This window comes from Pseudophryne corroboree, chromosome 3, assembly GCF_028390025.1.
Source record: "Pseudophryne corroboree isolate aPseCor3 chromosome 3, aPseCor3.hap2, whole genome shotgun sequence".
NCBI classification, from domain to species: domain Eukaryota; kingdom Metazoa; phylum Chordata; class Amphibia; order Anura; family Myobatrachidae; genus Pseudophryne; species Pseudophryne corroboree.
In genome coordinates this window covers 419,546,394-419,562,785 of record NC_086446.1, presented here as the reverse complement: position 1 = coordinate 419,562,785, position 16,392 = coordinate 419,546,394, and the positions used below count along the sequence as shown (strand labels likewise).

Below are 16,392 nucleotides of genomic sequence, written 5' to 3'. Positions count from 1 at the left end.
AAGGGACATCCTGCGTGACACTGCAGTGACACTCCTAGATGGGCCCGGTGTTTGTGTCGGCCACTAGGGTCGCTTATCTTACTCACACAGCTACCTCATTGCGCCTCTTTTTTTCTTTGCGTCATGTGCTGTTTGGGGAGGGTTTTTTGGAAGGGACATCCTGCGTGACACTGCAGTGACACTCCTAGATGGGCCCGGTGTTTGTGTCGGCCACTAGGGTCGCTTATCTTACTCACACAGCTACCTCATTGCGCCTCTTTTTTTCTTTGCGTCATGTGCTGTTTGGGGAGGGTTTTTTGGAAGGGACATCCTGCGTGACACTGCAGTGACTCTCCTAGATGGGCTCGGTGTTTGTGTCGGCCACTAGGGTCGCTTATCTTACTCACACAGCTACCTCATTGCGCCTCTTTTTTTCTTTGCGTCATGTGCTGTTTGGGGAGGGTTTTTTGGAAGGGACATCCTGCGTGACACTGCAGTGCCACTCCTAGATGGGCCCGGTGTTTGTGTCGGCCACTAGGGTCGCTTATCTTACTCACACAGCTACCTCATTGCGCCTCTTTTTTTCTTTGCGTCATGTGCTGTTTGGGGAGTGTTTTTTGGAAGGGCCATCCTGCGTGACACTGCAGTGACACTCCTAGATGGGCCCGGTGTTTGTGTCGGCCACTAGGGTCGCTTAGCTTAGTCATCCAGCGACCTAGGTGCAAATTTTAGGACTAAAAATAATATTGTGAGGTGTGAGGTATTCAGAATAGACTGAAAATGAGTGTAAATTATGGTTTTTGAGGTTAATAATCCTTTGGGATCAAAATGACCCCCAAATTCTATGATTTAAGCTGTTTTTTAGTGTTTTTTGAAAAAAACACCCGAATCCAAAACACACCCGAATCCGACAAAAAAAATTCGGTGAGGTTTTGCCAAAACGCGGTCGAACCCAAAACACGGCCGCGGAACCGAACCCAAAACCAAAACACAAAACCCGAAAAATTTCCGGCGCTCATCTCTACTCCTGAGTCCTAAGCAGACAATCACAATATATATTATACTGGTGGTCAGTGTGGTCACAAACAATGGCAGTGTGGCTGGCACTCTGGCAGCAAAAGTGTGCACTGTACGTTATATGTACTCCTGAGTCCTGAGTCCTGCTCTCAGACTCTAACTGCTCCCCACTGTCAGTGTCTCCCCCACAAGTCAGATAATACAGTCACACTATCTCTATCACTTCAGCAAGTACTAGTAGTAGTAGTACTCCTCCTAATGCTCCCCAAAATTACTACTGTGTCTCTCTCTGTCTCACTCTCTTCTCGAATCTCTATAAACGGAGAGGACGCCAGCCACGTCCTCTCCCTATGAATCTCAATGCACGTGTGAAAATGGCGGCGACGCGCGGCTCCTTATATAGAATCCGAGTCTCGCGATAGAATCCGAGCCTCGCGAGAATCCGACAGCGTGATGATGACGTTCGGGCGCGCTCGGGTTAACCGAGCAAGGCGGGAAGATCCGAGTCGCTCGGACCCGTGTAAAAAAACCTGAAGTTCGGGCGGGTTCGGATTCCGAGGAACCGAACCCGCTCATCTCTAGGAAGCCACTGCCAGGGCAGTCACTGGGGTGGCAGATTGTACTGCTGGTGCGCTGCAAGCCCTAGGTAAAATTCACCACTGACAGAAATTCTTTATATTTAATGTTTTTAAAAGAGAGGAAAATGTCAAATGTCCATAGTGAAATTATACAAGGGCTGATCATTTCAGTTGTGGAAATGTAAAAGTTTAATTAATTATTAATAAACAATTATTTATATTGCACCAGCATATTCTGTTGTGCTTTATAATTTGGTTTAAAAATTATATAAATTGCTATGATTGAAAAAATTGGATTTTAGTTACCTGCCGGTAAATCCTTTTCTCGTAGTCCGTAGAGGATGCTGGGGTCCATTTTAGTACCATGGGGTATAGACGGTTCCGCAGGAGCCTTAGGCACTTTAAGACTTTTCAACAGTGTGAACTGGCTCCTCCCTCTATGCCCCTCCTCCAGACCTCAGTATAGGAACTGTGCCCGAGGAGACGGACATTCTCAAGAGGGGAATTACTATTAAACTTGTGGCGAGATTCACACCAGCTCACACCATCCATAAACAACATGTCGGCTAACATGGCCTTTAACATAAGTCATGCTAACCAGCATGCATAACGCAACAGCAACAGCTGTTAACAACTGAACACATGAAATAATGTGCAAAAAGATAAACGTAATCAGCAGGAAAAATGAGCACTGGGCGGGCGCCCAGCATCCTCTACGACTACGAGAAAAGGATTTACCGGCAGGTAATTCAAATCCTATTTTCTCTTACGTCCTAGAGGATGCTGGGGTCCATTTTAGTACCATGGGGATGTACCAAAGCTCCCAGTACGGGCGGGAAAGTGCTAATGTTCCTGCAGAACTGACTGACCAAACCTTAGGTCGTCAGCAGCCAAGGTGTCAATCTTATAAAACTTAGCAAACGTGTTTGCACCTGACCAAGTAGCAGCTCGGCAGATTTGTAAAGCCGAGACACCCTGGGCAGCTTCCCAGGACGAACCCACTTTCCTTGTAGAGTGGGCTTTTACCGAAGTTGGTAACGGTAATCCTGCCGTGGAATGAGCGTGCTGAATGGTACCCCTGATCCAGCGCGCAATAGTCAGCTTAGAAGCAGAACCCCCAATCTTGTTGGGGTCATAGAGGACAAACAAAGATTCTGTTTTCCTTATCCTAGCCGTTCTTGCAACATAAATCCTCAACGCTCTGACAACATCCAGGGATTTTGAGACGGCTGAGGTGTCAGAAGCCACTGGCACCACCACTGGTTGGTAGATATGAAAAGAAGACACAACCTTCGGAAGAAAATGCTGACGTGTTCTTAGTTCAGCCCTATCTTCATGAAATATTAAGTAAGGCCTCTTGTGTGAGAGAGCTCCTAACTCATACACCCGTCTGCCTGAGGCCAAGGCCAATAGCATGACCACTTTCCAAGTGAGAAACTTCAACTCTACGTCTTGTAGAGGCTCAAACCAGTTCGATTTAAGGAACTGCAACACCATATTAAGATCCCATGGCGCCGCAGGAGGCACAAAGAGAGGTTGGATGCGCAGAACCCCCTTTACGAATGTCTGGACCTCAGGAAGAGAAGCCAATTGTTTTTGAAAGAAAACTGACAAGGCCGAAATCTGAACCTTGATAGATCCTAATCTCAATCCAGCATCCACACCCGCCTGTAGAAATAGGAGAAGACGTCCTAATTGAAACTCCACCGCAGGAGACTTCTTGGATTCACACCAAGATACGTATTTTCTCCAAATACAATGGTAATGTTTGGACGTAACCCCTTTCCTGGCCAGAATAAGTGTGGGAATGACTTCATTGGGAATACCCTTACGGGCTAGGATCTGGCGCTCAACAGCCATGCCGTCAAACGCAGCCGCGGTAAGTCCTGATAAACTAACGGCCCCTGCCGAAGCAGGTCCTCGCGAAGAGGAAGAGTCCGAGGATCTTACAGTAATAACTCCTGAAGATCTGGATACCAGGCCCTCCTTGGCCAGTCTGGAGCAATGAGAATTGCTTGAACTCTTGTTCTTCTGATGAACTTGAGAACCTTTGGAACAAGTGGAAGTGGAGGGAACAGATACACCGACTGAAACACCCACTGGGTCACCAGTGCATCCACTGCTATTGCTTGTGGGTCTCTCAACCTGGAACAATATTTCGGAAGCTTCTTGTTGAGACGAGATGCCATCATGTCCACTTGAGGAACGCCCCAACGACTTGTTACCTCTGCAAAGACTTCTGGGTGGAGGCCCCATTCTCCTGGATGGAGATCGTGTCTGCTGAGGAAGTCTGCTTCCCAGTTGTCCACTCCCGGAATGAAAATTGCAGACAGAGCTTTTGCATGTCTTTCTGCCCAGAGGAGTATCTTTGTCACCTCTGCCATTGCCGCCCTGCTTTTTGTACCGCCTAGACGGTTTATGTAAGCTACTGCCGTTACATTGTCTGACTGGATCTGTATGGGACGACCTTGAAGAAGGTGTGGCGCTTGATGAAGGCTGTTGTACACCGCTCTCAACTCCAGAATGTTTATGTGAAGGTGAATTTCTTGACTTGACCATCTTCCTTGGAAGCTTTCTCCTTGAGTGACTGCTCCCCATCCTCGGAGACTTGCATCCGTGGTCACCAGGATCCAGGCCTGAATCCCGAACCTGCGTCCCTCCAGGAGGTGAGAAAATTGTAGCCACCACAGGAGCGAAATTCTGGCTTTCGCTGACAAGATTATCCTTTGATGCATGTGGAGATGCGACCCTGACGACTTGTCCAGTAGGTCCCACTGGAAGACCCTGGCATGGAAAGGGCCATATTGTAGCACCTCGTAAGCCGCTACCATTTTCCCCAACAGGCGAATGCACTGATGAATTGATACTGTTCTTGGTCTCAAAAGTTGTTTGACCATGCTCTGGATCTCCTGAGCCTTTTCCACCGGTAGAAATATTCTCTGTACCTCTGTGTCCAGTATCATTCCCAAAAATTATAATCTCATTGTCGGTTCCAACTGGGATTTTGGAAAGTTGATGATCCAACCGTGCTGTTGAAGCACCTTCAGGGATAATGCTATGTTCTGGAGTAGCTTGTCCTTGGATCTCGCTTATATGAGGAGATCATCCAAGTATGGAATTATGTTGACTCCTTGTTTGTGAAGGAGAACCATCATCTCCGCCATCACCTTGGTGAATATTCTCGGAGCCGTGGAGAGCCCGAATGGTAATGTCTAGAATTGGTAGTGGCAATCCTGAACTGCAAACCTCAGGTATGCTTGATGTGGCATGTAAATGGGGACATGCAAGTAAGCATCCTTGATGTCCACTGACACCAGAAATTCCTTTTCTTCCAAGCTGGAAATCACTGCTCTCAAGGATTCCATCTTGAATTTGAATCTTTTCAAATAGAGATTCAGAGATTTTAGGTTTAAAATTGGTCTGACCGAGCCATCCGGTTTCGGTACCACAAACAGGCTTGAATAAAAGCCTTGGTTCCTTTGTTCGGCAGGAACCAAGGCAATTACTTTGCCTTGACACAATTTGTGTATTGCGTTCAGAACATTTGTGCTGTCTTGAGCGGAAACTGGCATGGCTGATTTGAAAAATCGGCATGGGGAAGGTCTTGAAATTCCAACTTGTAACCTAGGGATATTATCTGTAAAATCCAAGGATCCAGGTCTGAGCAAAGCCAGACCTGGCTGAAAAATAGTATACGTGCCCCCACTCGATAGCACTCCCGCAGAGGAGCCCCAGCGTCATGCTGTGGCTTTTGCAGAAGTAGTTGCTGACTTCTGCTCCTGGGAGCCTAAGGGTGTTGTAGGTTTTCTACCTTTTCCTCTCCCCTTTCCTGTGAAAAAAAGGGGTAGTTTTAGCCTTTTTGTACTTGTTGGGCCGAAAGGACTGCATAGTATGAGAATGATATACTTTTTTAGCCGGTGCAGAAATGCTGACTTGCCAGATGTAGTAGTTGATATCATGGCATCTAGTTTCTCTCCAAAGAGGACCTCACCATTGTAAGGGAGCGCCTCAATATTTCTTTTGTATTCTGCGTCAGCATTCCATTGACGGATCCAGAGCGCCCTGCGGGCTGAAATCGCCATAGCAGAGGCCCGTGAGCCCAGTATGCCTACGTCCTTCATAGCCTCAACCAAGTGACCTGCAGAGTCTTTGATATGACTGATAAAGCTAAATATTTATCTTACTTAAAACCCTTTAAGAGGTCTAAGAACACAGTACGCTATTTACGTATGGTATACCGTAAGGGTACGCACGTTGCGTAACAATCGCTTAGCCGTAGTCGAGACGCTCGAGCGTCACGTTCACTTACGGCCAAGGGATCACAGGCAGGCACGCTATAGGCTGCCGACTAGATAAAGCCAAATATTTATCCTATATAACACACTATACAGAGGTTAAGAAACACTGTACGCAACCGGCGCACGAGGTACCGTAAGGGTACGCTCTTAGCGTAGCGGACGCTGTATCGGGAGCGAGCCGCTTGAGCGACACAAACGCTCGCGAGAATACGCTGTTGGTATCGGGCACACTATAGGTGAGCGACTACCGTAATGCTACGCTACCAGCGTAGCGGACGCTCGAGACCACGAGGAGATCACGAGCGGCGCAGACGCTCACAAGATAACAATCAGTAGACCTTGAATGTAACACACAGAATTGATATTCTTATACTGTAAACCCTTTTGTAGTGATAAGGTGAAAATGCAACACAGTGTAAGCTGGTTTACACTAAAGCTGTTTGAGCGATAGAGACGCTCCTATTACCCACTGCAATAAACACACAATACCGGTCTAAGGGTCTAACGCCTTTTAAGGAAATGAATGAACGTTCAAAAAGAATAATACAATACAAGTCATACACTACAAATATAACATAGACTACCTAACCAGATAACTACACAGGAAATACAATATCAGTACAATAACTATATAAGAGAAACGAGAGAGAAAGAGAAGAGAGAGAGAGAGAGATATGGCTCACAATAACAAGAAAGACAATATGATTGCGGAGAAAACTTACGCACAAAGGGGAACGATCGCATGCGCCTCTGGACATCCAGCTCCCGATTATCAGCAATGAGAACCGTTGAAGAGTGAGCTGGATGTGATCGGCTTGTCTATTTATGCCCCACACACAATACAATTCAATGGTCCCTACAATCTCATTGTTCATTGGACACAGGAATTCGTCTTCGCACTAAAACAAAAGGTCATAGGTTGATTCATACAGGTGGGCTGTGTCTACTTCCAACTGCTCAGGTGGGTGGGAAACTAGGTTTCCCGCCGCATGGATAAGTAAGTGCAAATAATAGTAAATGGACATAAACTTCTTATGTCCATAACTATTCGCACGAGCGATTAATCCGCTTCAAACCAACACCGGAATATTGCTAATTAAATACTCTTCCGATGGATACTAAACACCACTGTATAATCCTTGTCTGACCCCTTGTATCAGAAAAAGAGGGATCTCTCTGTCCATGAACATGCTACATTAACTAAACTTTCAGAATCTATCAAAGGGACCATGATCTACAAAATACCTTATATGGTTAAAATATGTAACGATTGAGTCGCCCGCTAGACGCATACAAACTCTACCGTAAATGCGCATATCGTGCGCCTGCGGGTGCCCGCGAAGGCGAGTATGCGCACGCACGGGAGAGCTCTTGCACGCGCAGCGGGAGCTCGCACGAGGTGCAAATATGGCAGTGTGCATAGTGATATTTTTCTGACTTTGACATGACCTAGAATTTGCATCTTTATCGACCGTGTCAATATTAACAATCAAGTTATCTGCCCACTTTCAACTGCGTTACCTACCCACGCAGAAGCAATTGTGGGCCTGAGTAATGTACCCGTAGCAACATAGATGGACTTTAAAGTCGTCTCTAATTTGTGGTCAGCAGGTTCTTTTAATGAAGCTGACCCCGGGGCAGGTAAAATGATTTTCTTTGACAACCTAGAGACTGAGGTGTCTATCATTGGGGGTGACTCCCACTTACGCCTATCCTCTTCAGGGAAAGGGTATGCTACCCGCAACCTTTTAGGGATAGCAAAATTATTTTCCGGGTTAGCCCAGGATTCCTCAAAAAAGGCATTTAAGTCCTTAGACGGAGGAAAAGTCACCACCTGTTTTATATTTATGTTAAAATTATCTTTTTCCTCATGTGTCAGGAAATTCCAACACCTCTTTTATAGCGACTATCATACATTGAATGCTCTTAGCCAGTTTGGGATCTACCCCCCTCAAATCCCCAGTGTCGACGTCAGTGTCGGGACCTTTTCTGGGAACTGGAGGGGTCCCGAGTGGACGTTGTAGGTGAATCAGCAAATAAAGCATCTTCCACAGACTGTCTCCAATGCTTTGTCTGTTCTTCAGACTCAGAGAATTTCCTTGCTAGTTTAGCCATATTAATCTGCAGCTTTCTCACCCACACAGGCTCAGAACACTCTTGTGCCTCCAAAATGGGTTTCTCTGGGGAACTACTTTCTCTAGACATGATACACGCGTGTATGTACAGTCACACCACTCACACACACGGGAGCTAATGGGGACAGACCTATACTAATGTCTGTCAGAGGGACCCAGAGTGAATTGCCAGTCCACACCACGCGCCCTATATGTATTACATACAATGAATATACATATATACCAAAACAGCGCTTTATATCCAATGTGAAGACCGCAGACTTCAATAATTTATGTGCTCCCCGCCCCTTCTATAACACCCTGGTACTTGTATCAGCGATGTGTGAGGAGAAGCAGCCTGTAGGATCAGCGCTCCGGCATCTCTGTGAGGAGAAAATGGCGCCAAATGAGTGTTACAAGCAATTCTGAGGTGAAGCCCCGCCCCCTGTAATGGTGCGGTTCAGCAACAGTAATATTTATACTGGCGGGGGTAGTGTACATCAGCGGCTCACATGTATGTACATTTTGCCAGTGAGAGTAAGGATTTATCATGTCCCTCAGAGCACGCCCCCCCCCCCCACGCGCCCTGCACCCTGTGCTGAGAGACATGTTGCTGCGCAGCGTCCCGCGCTGCGCTGGTACGTTTATGCCGCCATGATGACCGGAGAGCCCTCCGGTTAATACTTACCAGCCTTCTGACTTCTGGCTCTGTTAGGGGGTGGCGGCAGTGCTGTGGGAGTGAGCAGCAGCCAGGCAAGGGCTGTGTTCAGTACCCTTCAGGAGCAAATGGTGTCCTGTCAGCGGAAGCAGAGCCATTAAACTAACTGAGAAGTTGGTTCCTACTTCCTCCCCTAAGTCCCACGAAGCAGGGAAACTGTTGCCAGCAGCTTCCCTGTAAAATAAAAAAAACCTAACAAAGTCTTTTTCAGCAAAACTCAGTAGAGCTTCACTGATGTGCAGCCAGTCTCCCGGGCACATTTTCTAAACTGAGGTCTGGAGGAGGGGCATAGAGGGAGGAGCCAGTTCACACTGTTGAAAAGTCTTAAAGTGCCCAAGGCTCCTGCGGAACCGTCTATATCCCATGGTACTAAAATGGACCCCAACATCCTCTAGGACGTAAGAGAAAATAATAATTCAGTTCTTGAAGTTGCAAACTAGTGACTATGGGGGTAATTCAGACCTGATCGCTGCTGTGTGTTTTCATACAGAGGGCGATCAGGCACAAACTGCGCATGCGTATTCACCGCAATGCACAGACGTGTCACACGGGTACAAAGCGGATCGCCACTCAGCGATGGGTTTGCGTGACGGATCCGTTCGAACGGGCGATCGCAAGGAGATTGACAGCAAGAAGGCATTTGTGGGTGTCAACTGACCGTTTTCAGGAAGTGTCTGGAAAAATGCAGGAGTGTCCATGCGTTAGCAGGGAGGGTTCCTGAAGTCAATTCCGGTCCTGGACAGGTTGATGTGATCGCAGCGGCTGAGTAAGTCCTGGGCTGCACAGAGACTGCACAAAATCTGTTTGTACAGCTCTGCTACACATGCGTTCGCACACTTGCACAGCTAATATACCCTCCCCCTGTAGGTAGCGACTATCTGATCTCAGTAGCGCAAAAATCACTTGCTAGCGATCAGGTCTGAATTAGGCCCTAATAGAAGCTAGATCAAAGACTGCTAAGGACAAACCTCCCAACATTCAATATTCAGAATTGGGAATGTTTGTGAATATAGGCATTTACTCATGTCCGCTAGGCCCACATCACACTGAGGGTGAGTCCAGCACTTTGAAAGCTGCTGTGCAGTCCCCAGCCTCCTCCCAGCACTGGAGGGATGCTGCTGCTCTCCAGATACACAGTGGTACAGTGTTACCCATCATCTGACCACCCGTGGGACACTACAACCCATGCATGGGACAGTGTCCAAAAAGTGGGACTGTCCCACTAAAGGATGGTTGGGAGGTATGCTAAGAGAAGAGAAATGATTGGAATTAAATCACTGCTTAAAATAGCACTGTGTCTTTTGTAAAACATTCAGCTCAGGTTAAAGAGGTAATACTGAAAAGATGGAATTAAAGGTCTCACTATACATATGAACTGGAATTTGGAGATTGCTCAGAGACATGAGGTTCCCCCTCCACTTTTCCCCACTCTACTTTATCATTCCAGAAACTATGGTGGGTGCTTCAGTGGAGAAATTATCAGTGATGCAATGGATCCAAGGTAAAGTGCTCATTATTTCATCCATAAAGGTCCATCAAAAGCCTCTGCACCCACTACAATATGAGCAATCATATCATATGAAACGAAAGGACATACTTTTGAAAACTAGTTCCAGGGAGATTAAGGTAGGCAGCAGAATGCGCTACGTGACATGCTCTGTCCAAAGGGCATGGCTAGCTCCACCTATGGGTGTGTTCTGCAGTGTCCTTTCCCTCTGAGCCCCCACTCTCCATGTCTCCACCTTCCCACATAGTAGTGTCATCAGCCCCAACTCTCCATATCTTTGCCTCCTCCATGGCAGTGTCATCAGCCCCCTGACCCCTACTCTCCTTCCTCTCCTTATAGCAGTGTAATCTCCCCCTTAGCTCACAGCAGTGTCATTTCCCCCTGAGCTCCAACTCTCCATGTCACTGCCCCCCTCCCATAGCAGCGTTATCAGCACCTGAGTTCCCCCTCTCCATGTCTCTTTGCCCCCCGCATCCAGCGCTTACCTTTTTGCTGTCAGTATATGGTGGCTGGGGTAGATTCTGCAGCTGCTGCTCTGTGTGCTCTGTGACTGACTGTGTCACTGTCTAGCAGTTCTCTGGCAGCTCAGCCTCAGGCAGGGAGTGAATGTAAACACACTTCCTGTCTAGGTTGAGCAAAGCATGGAGGTTGTAGTGTGGAGCTGCCTCCATTCTGATATTTCCTCGGATTGCTCCTCTTGTTCAGGCCCCACCCCCGTCACATCCAAGGTTACGCATGTGCAGCCCAGATTCCCGATGGGGCAGCGGGGAATCTGGGGTTTTTGTTGAACTTTGTAGAGCAGCGGGATACTCTACAATGAGGCAGGAGTCTCCTGCAGGATGTAGGAGGATGGTCAATTATGTGAAAGGATGGGTAACTGGTGGAACACAAAAAACTGAAGTTACTGTATAACACAATCGGTTTCTGATACTTGAACTATGGGAATTCAGCCACTACTGAATGGTTTTGAAAAAGGTACAGTCTGCACTGGGAGGGTAAAAGCAGTATGTTCCCAGCACTACTCAGATGTAGGCTTAAAATATAGCTTATTCAGTGAAGAAATATGCTGTTACAATTGTAAATAGGATATGGACTCATCTACACACTCACATTAAGATTAAGGGGACTTTTGTTTTTATCAATAAGCAGCTGTAGAAAACATTTTTTATCACCACCTATTGCAGTAATACATTTTTTTTATCACCTCTATTTAATATTAAAATGTCTCTGGAACCTTCCAAGTGATGCTGAGCCAACAGATGTAAGCATAGACGTACCTTTACACAAGCCAGATGGGGGTCCTCTGTGACAAAAGGGACTTAGGTCAGACCAATGTGCACTGCACGTGAACCATGGTCTCACATAACTCCCAACATCTACAACCAAAAAGGGGCGTGGCCTATGGGAAAAGGAGCGTGGCTTTGCGGGAGTACTGCAATCGCGAGACATGCCTGCGTTTTCATCACTGAGGGGGCATGCCCAGCGCTTTGTGAGCTGCTGGCCATGCCCCCAGTCCCTCTGTTTCCCGTGAATAGCATCTATTCACCACTGATCTGCTCTCTAGGCAGGGCAGCGAATGACAGAGACTTTCCAACAATCTCCCCCACATACACACACACTGTGGAACACTGCGATCCGCGTATTGGGGGTCATTCCGAGTTGTTCGCTCGCTGTCGATTTTCACAACGGAGCGGTTAAGGCAAAAATGCGCACGCAGTGCGCATGCGCTAAGTATTTTAGCACAAAACTTAGTAGATTTACTCACGTCCGAACAAAGAATTTTCATCGTTGAAGTGATCGGAGTGTGATTGACAGAAGTGGGTGTTTCTGGGCGGAAACTGACCGTTTTCTGGGAGTGTGCGGAAAAACGCAGGCGTGCCAGGACAAAACATGGGAGTGTCTGGAGAAACGGGGGAGTGGCTGGCTGAATGCAGGGCGTGTTTGTGATGTCAAACCAGGAACGAAACGGGCTGAGGTGATCGCAGTGTAGGAGTAAGTCTCGAGATACTCAGAAACTGCTAAGAATTTTCTATTCGCAATTCTGCTAATCTTTCGTTCGCAATTCTGCTAAGCTAAGATACACTCCCAGAGGGCGGTGGCCTAGCGTGTGCAATGCTGCTAAAATCTGCTAGTGAGCGAACAACTCGGAATGACCCCCATTGTCCCAAAAAAGTGTCTGTTCCGCAAAAATCAAGACGGTTGGGAGGTATGATCTCAGGCCTTCTGTACAATGGCCCTCATTCCGAGTTGATCGCAGCAGTTCATCGCATCGCAAAATGGCGAAAATCCGCCAACTGCGCATGCGCAACAGCTATACTGCACGTGCGCAAAGGGAGCGATACGACGCTTGAGCAAAATAACTAACTGAAAACCTGGGAGTGACGGAGGCGTGACAGAGGTACGGCTTCGCTACCTAACGAAATGGGCGTGAAAGTGGGCGGCTAGTGTGGGAGTATGCAACCAGCAGTAGGCGTGTTTTGTGCAGAAATGCGTATACGATGGTAAATGTACACAACAAATGTTCGCTATCCTGTCGCAGCCGAGGAGTAAGTCTGCAGTTACTCTGCACTTGCGAAGTACTGTGACTAGTGTGTCTGCCCTAATTAGCAATTGTTATGCCAATGAATTCACCTGTTGTCCAATTACTGAGCAAACTGCTCAGCCAAAATACTACAGACAGCAATTGTCTGGGCACATAACATTTTTATTGTTAGCACCTACACATCTGACATGCTCCCAAATAAAAAAAATTTTGTTTACCCAAAATAAACATTGATGTTAAATGCATGTTGAAATTATTTAATAGTAGCAAATGCAATCACTGGTGAATAAACCAACTTAGAACCTACCTAAATCTTATCGACATAGACATATTCCTTTGTACATACCAAATAACATGAACCACATAATGCAGGCTACACTTAATGTTACTTAATTAAAAAAAATTGGGGGGGGGGGAAATATGTGTCCATATCTAATATTAGGTAATGTTGCCCCTAGTAACCCCAGGTCCTATTTTTAAATTTTTAATTATATGCCCAGTTAAGTGTTGTGCAAGGCATACCTGTTTACATTTTTAATATGCAATGTTTGACTAAATATTCTGTTTGTAACCCTTGTTCCACAAATGTCTATATGCCATGCATCTGTTTACATTACAAATGACACAACATATGATCCTAAATGTCGAAAACTTTGTGACTTTGTGCAGCTGATTGTTATTGACAAATGTGGTGAGTACACAGATTGTACCAATTACTTTTCTATAAGTGTGTGTGTATGTGAGTGGAATTGTGAGTGTATGTATTGTTTTTTGTTCTTCCGCGGCTGCGAATTTCCGCTATTGCGAACTGTACCCACTGTCCTTCACAGCAATGCACACATCAATAAAGTTTATTAGATGACACCATAAATTTACAACCAATCACATGCCACCACACACTATAAATATAAGCCCATATATGGAAAACGCCATTGGCACCATGCGCGCAGCAGCATTTAGCCACCGTGAGCTGCGTGTGTTGGTTGCGGTGATGGACCGCCGCGTAGGACGCGCAGCCCCCTTTATCCCCAATAGGATAAAGTGTGAGGCCTACGCGGAGGTCCGCCGCATACTCCGCAGCCGCACCCGGACCACACGCTCCATAATCCAGCTTGAAAGGCGCTGGAGCGACCTCCGCCATCGCACACCGGACCTGTTGGCGGAACTCCGCCAACAAATCCGCACTAGACGTAGGCGCAGTAAGTTTCATATTACATTAAATAACACTGAGATTATTAGCAGAAATTTGTAATGCCAAACTTGCATATTTTCACTAAATTATATAGTGTGAAAATTAGCACACTGACAATGAACTATTGTAGAACAAACATGACACAGTGTGTGTGGTTAGGGCAAGCAGTACTGACTGTGTAGCAAAGTGCTTCTGAAAAAGTGAATGTTGTTGTACTGAGTTGCTACACAGGCTGTCAACTGAACCCAATAACTTGCTCTGTGGGGTAAATTTACTAAGGTGGGAGCTTTTTAGAACTGGTGATGTTGCCTATAGCAACCAATCAGATTAAATATATTATCTTCTAGAAGCAGCCTAATAAATGTCTCGTAGAATCTGATTGGTTGCTATGGGCAACATCACCAGTTTTTGTAAAATTATCAATTTTACCCCTGTGTCTTTAAAATGGGACAGAACAGTGTAATTAAAAAATACTGTTGTTATCATTTTTAAACCAACAACCTAAATATTACCTATGTCATTCTAGGGCGAACACAACGGCAAGCTGCTGCAGAAAGTCCTTCCCAATCCCGTTCTCAGCCCCCCTCCTCTTCTGTCACCCAATCCCCCTCTCCTTCCCAATCCCCTTCTCAGCCCCCCTCCCCCTCTCTTTACCAATACCCCTCTCTGTCCCCCTCCCCCTCTCTTTACCAATACCCCTCTCTGTCCCCCTCCCCCTCTGTAGGCCAAACCACCACTCCGCCCACATCCCCCTCTCTTTCCCATTCCCCCTCTCTGGCCCCCTCCCACTCTGTGGCCCAAACACCCTCTCCGCCCCCCTCCCCCTCTCAATCAGACCCACCCTCTGTAAACAACTCTCCATTCCATCCTCCTTCCCCAATCCCTCCTCCTTCCCCAATCCATCCTCCTTCCCCAATCCACCTTCCTTCCCCCATCCAGCCTCCTTCCCCCATCCAGCCTCCTTCCCCACCCAGTGAATGGGCAGCAGAAGCCCCTGGGGCTGTTGAGGGTGCTGCGCATGTGGCTGATGAGAGTAAGTTTTAACACATTTAAAATGTATTTGTTACCTACTTTAACTTCAAATTCCAATACATGCAGTGTTGTACTGTGGCCAATCTTGGCCCAAGGAAAAATGTTTGTTTTCTTCATCATGGAATGGATGTTGTATTTACATTTGTGTGAGTATCATTAGATGTACAATGTCTATGTCTGCAATGTTTAGGGTGTCCACTCTAGGTCGACACTCATTAGGTCCACAGGGTTGCCAGGACAACAGGGTTTATATGTGCTAGGTTGTCAGTGAAACAGTTAGACCTGAGTGGAGTTTAGTATGTTGTTGTTCTTTTACACTTGTGCCTGGGTATTCCTAATATTTGCACATTCAACTTGCATGCTTCACTTTGTTAGCCAGGCTAAGGACACAATGATTTGTGTTGTGAAAGTTACACTCAAAAAATGTTTTTTTTTAGTAAAAAAAAACATGTTTCACCTTATGTAGTAAGGCAGGCTTTCAGGGAGTGTGGGCATGCTAGGATATGTTGTCCTTCTGAAGATGTTGATATGCAGTGTGATGATGCAGGGCAAACACCAAAAAATACAAGTCTGCTTCACTCCAGATGTGAATGAATCCCAGCATGGGGTTACATTCAATAAGATAGGAGTTTTATTCAAGATGGGATGTTGCCCATAGCAACCAATTAGATTCAACTTCTCATTTATTTAGCACCTTCTAGAAGATATGTGGAATCTGATTGGTTGCTATGGGCAACGTCCCATCTTAAATAGAACTCCCATCTTAGTAAATGTACATCATGGTGTGGTACACTTTTTAAAATTGAAAGTTAACAATAACAAACATTGCTGAGCTTGCTTGTGTGTTGCTATGCTACTGTTTTAACATTCAAACATCCATGATGTAGTCCCTTTGCCATTAAAGTGTGCTTTGTGGCTTGCTTGTGTAATAGGTAATGTGAGTAAGTTTTTTATTTTTATTTTTGCTCTTCTTTTCAGATGGTGCAGTTGGAGATCCCACAAGCCTGCCTGGCATCATTACAAGGCTAAAGACTAATTTGCAGGCCATGCTGGCAGATGTAGAGAGGATTGAAACATTTTTCCAATTTGTTAATTGTAAAATTTGTAAATATTTGTTGTTGGTTATAAAAAAAACACACACAAAAATGAAAAAAATATGTACAAAAATAAAAAATTGATTATTACAGTTAAGCGGTTGTTGTGTTTTTTAATGCAATAAAGGAACAGCATATTGCCTAGCAGAAATTGGTTGCCTTACAAAAAACACACATTAAACTTACGAATATTAATCTTATTATTTACAAAAAAAACAAACAAATTATGTCAATTAGTAGCTTATTGTTTAGAAAAACATGTAACACATATATTCACACACTACACCTCCACACAAAAATATGCTATTTAACATTAGGCCA

General features: G+C 45.8%; 1 long non-coding RNA gene across 1 annotated transcript in view; it reads left to right on the top strand.

The window, feature by feature from the left end:
* Window positions 1-16,168, top strand: part of LOC135057847 (uncharacterized) — a 55,464-nt gene extending 39,296 nt beyond the window's left edge. The window contains exons 3-4 of the long non-coding RNA XR_010244407.1: window positions 14,472-14,978; window positions 15,956-16,168. This is a non-coding gene — a long non-coding RNA (uncharacterized LOC135057847). The remainder of the gene's footprint in view (window positions 1-14,471; window positions 14,979-15,955) is intronic.
* The last annotated feature ends 224 nt before the right edge of the window (window positions 16,169-16,392 follow it).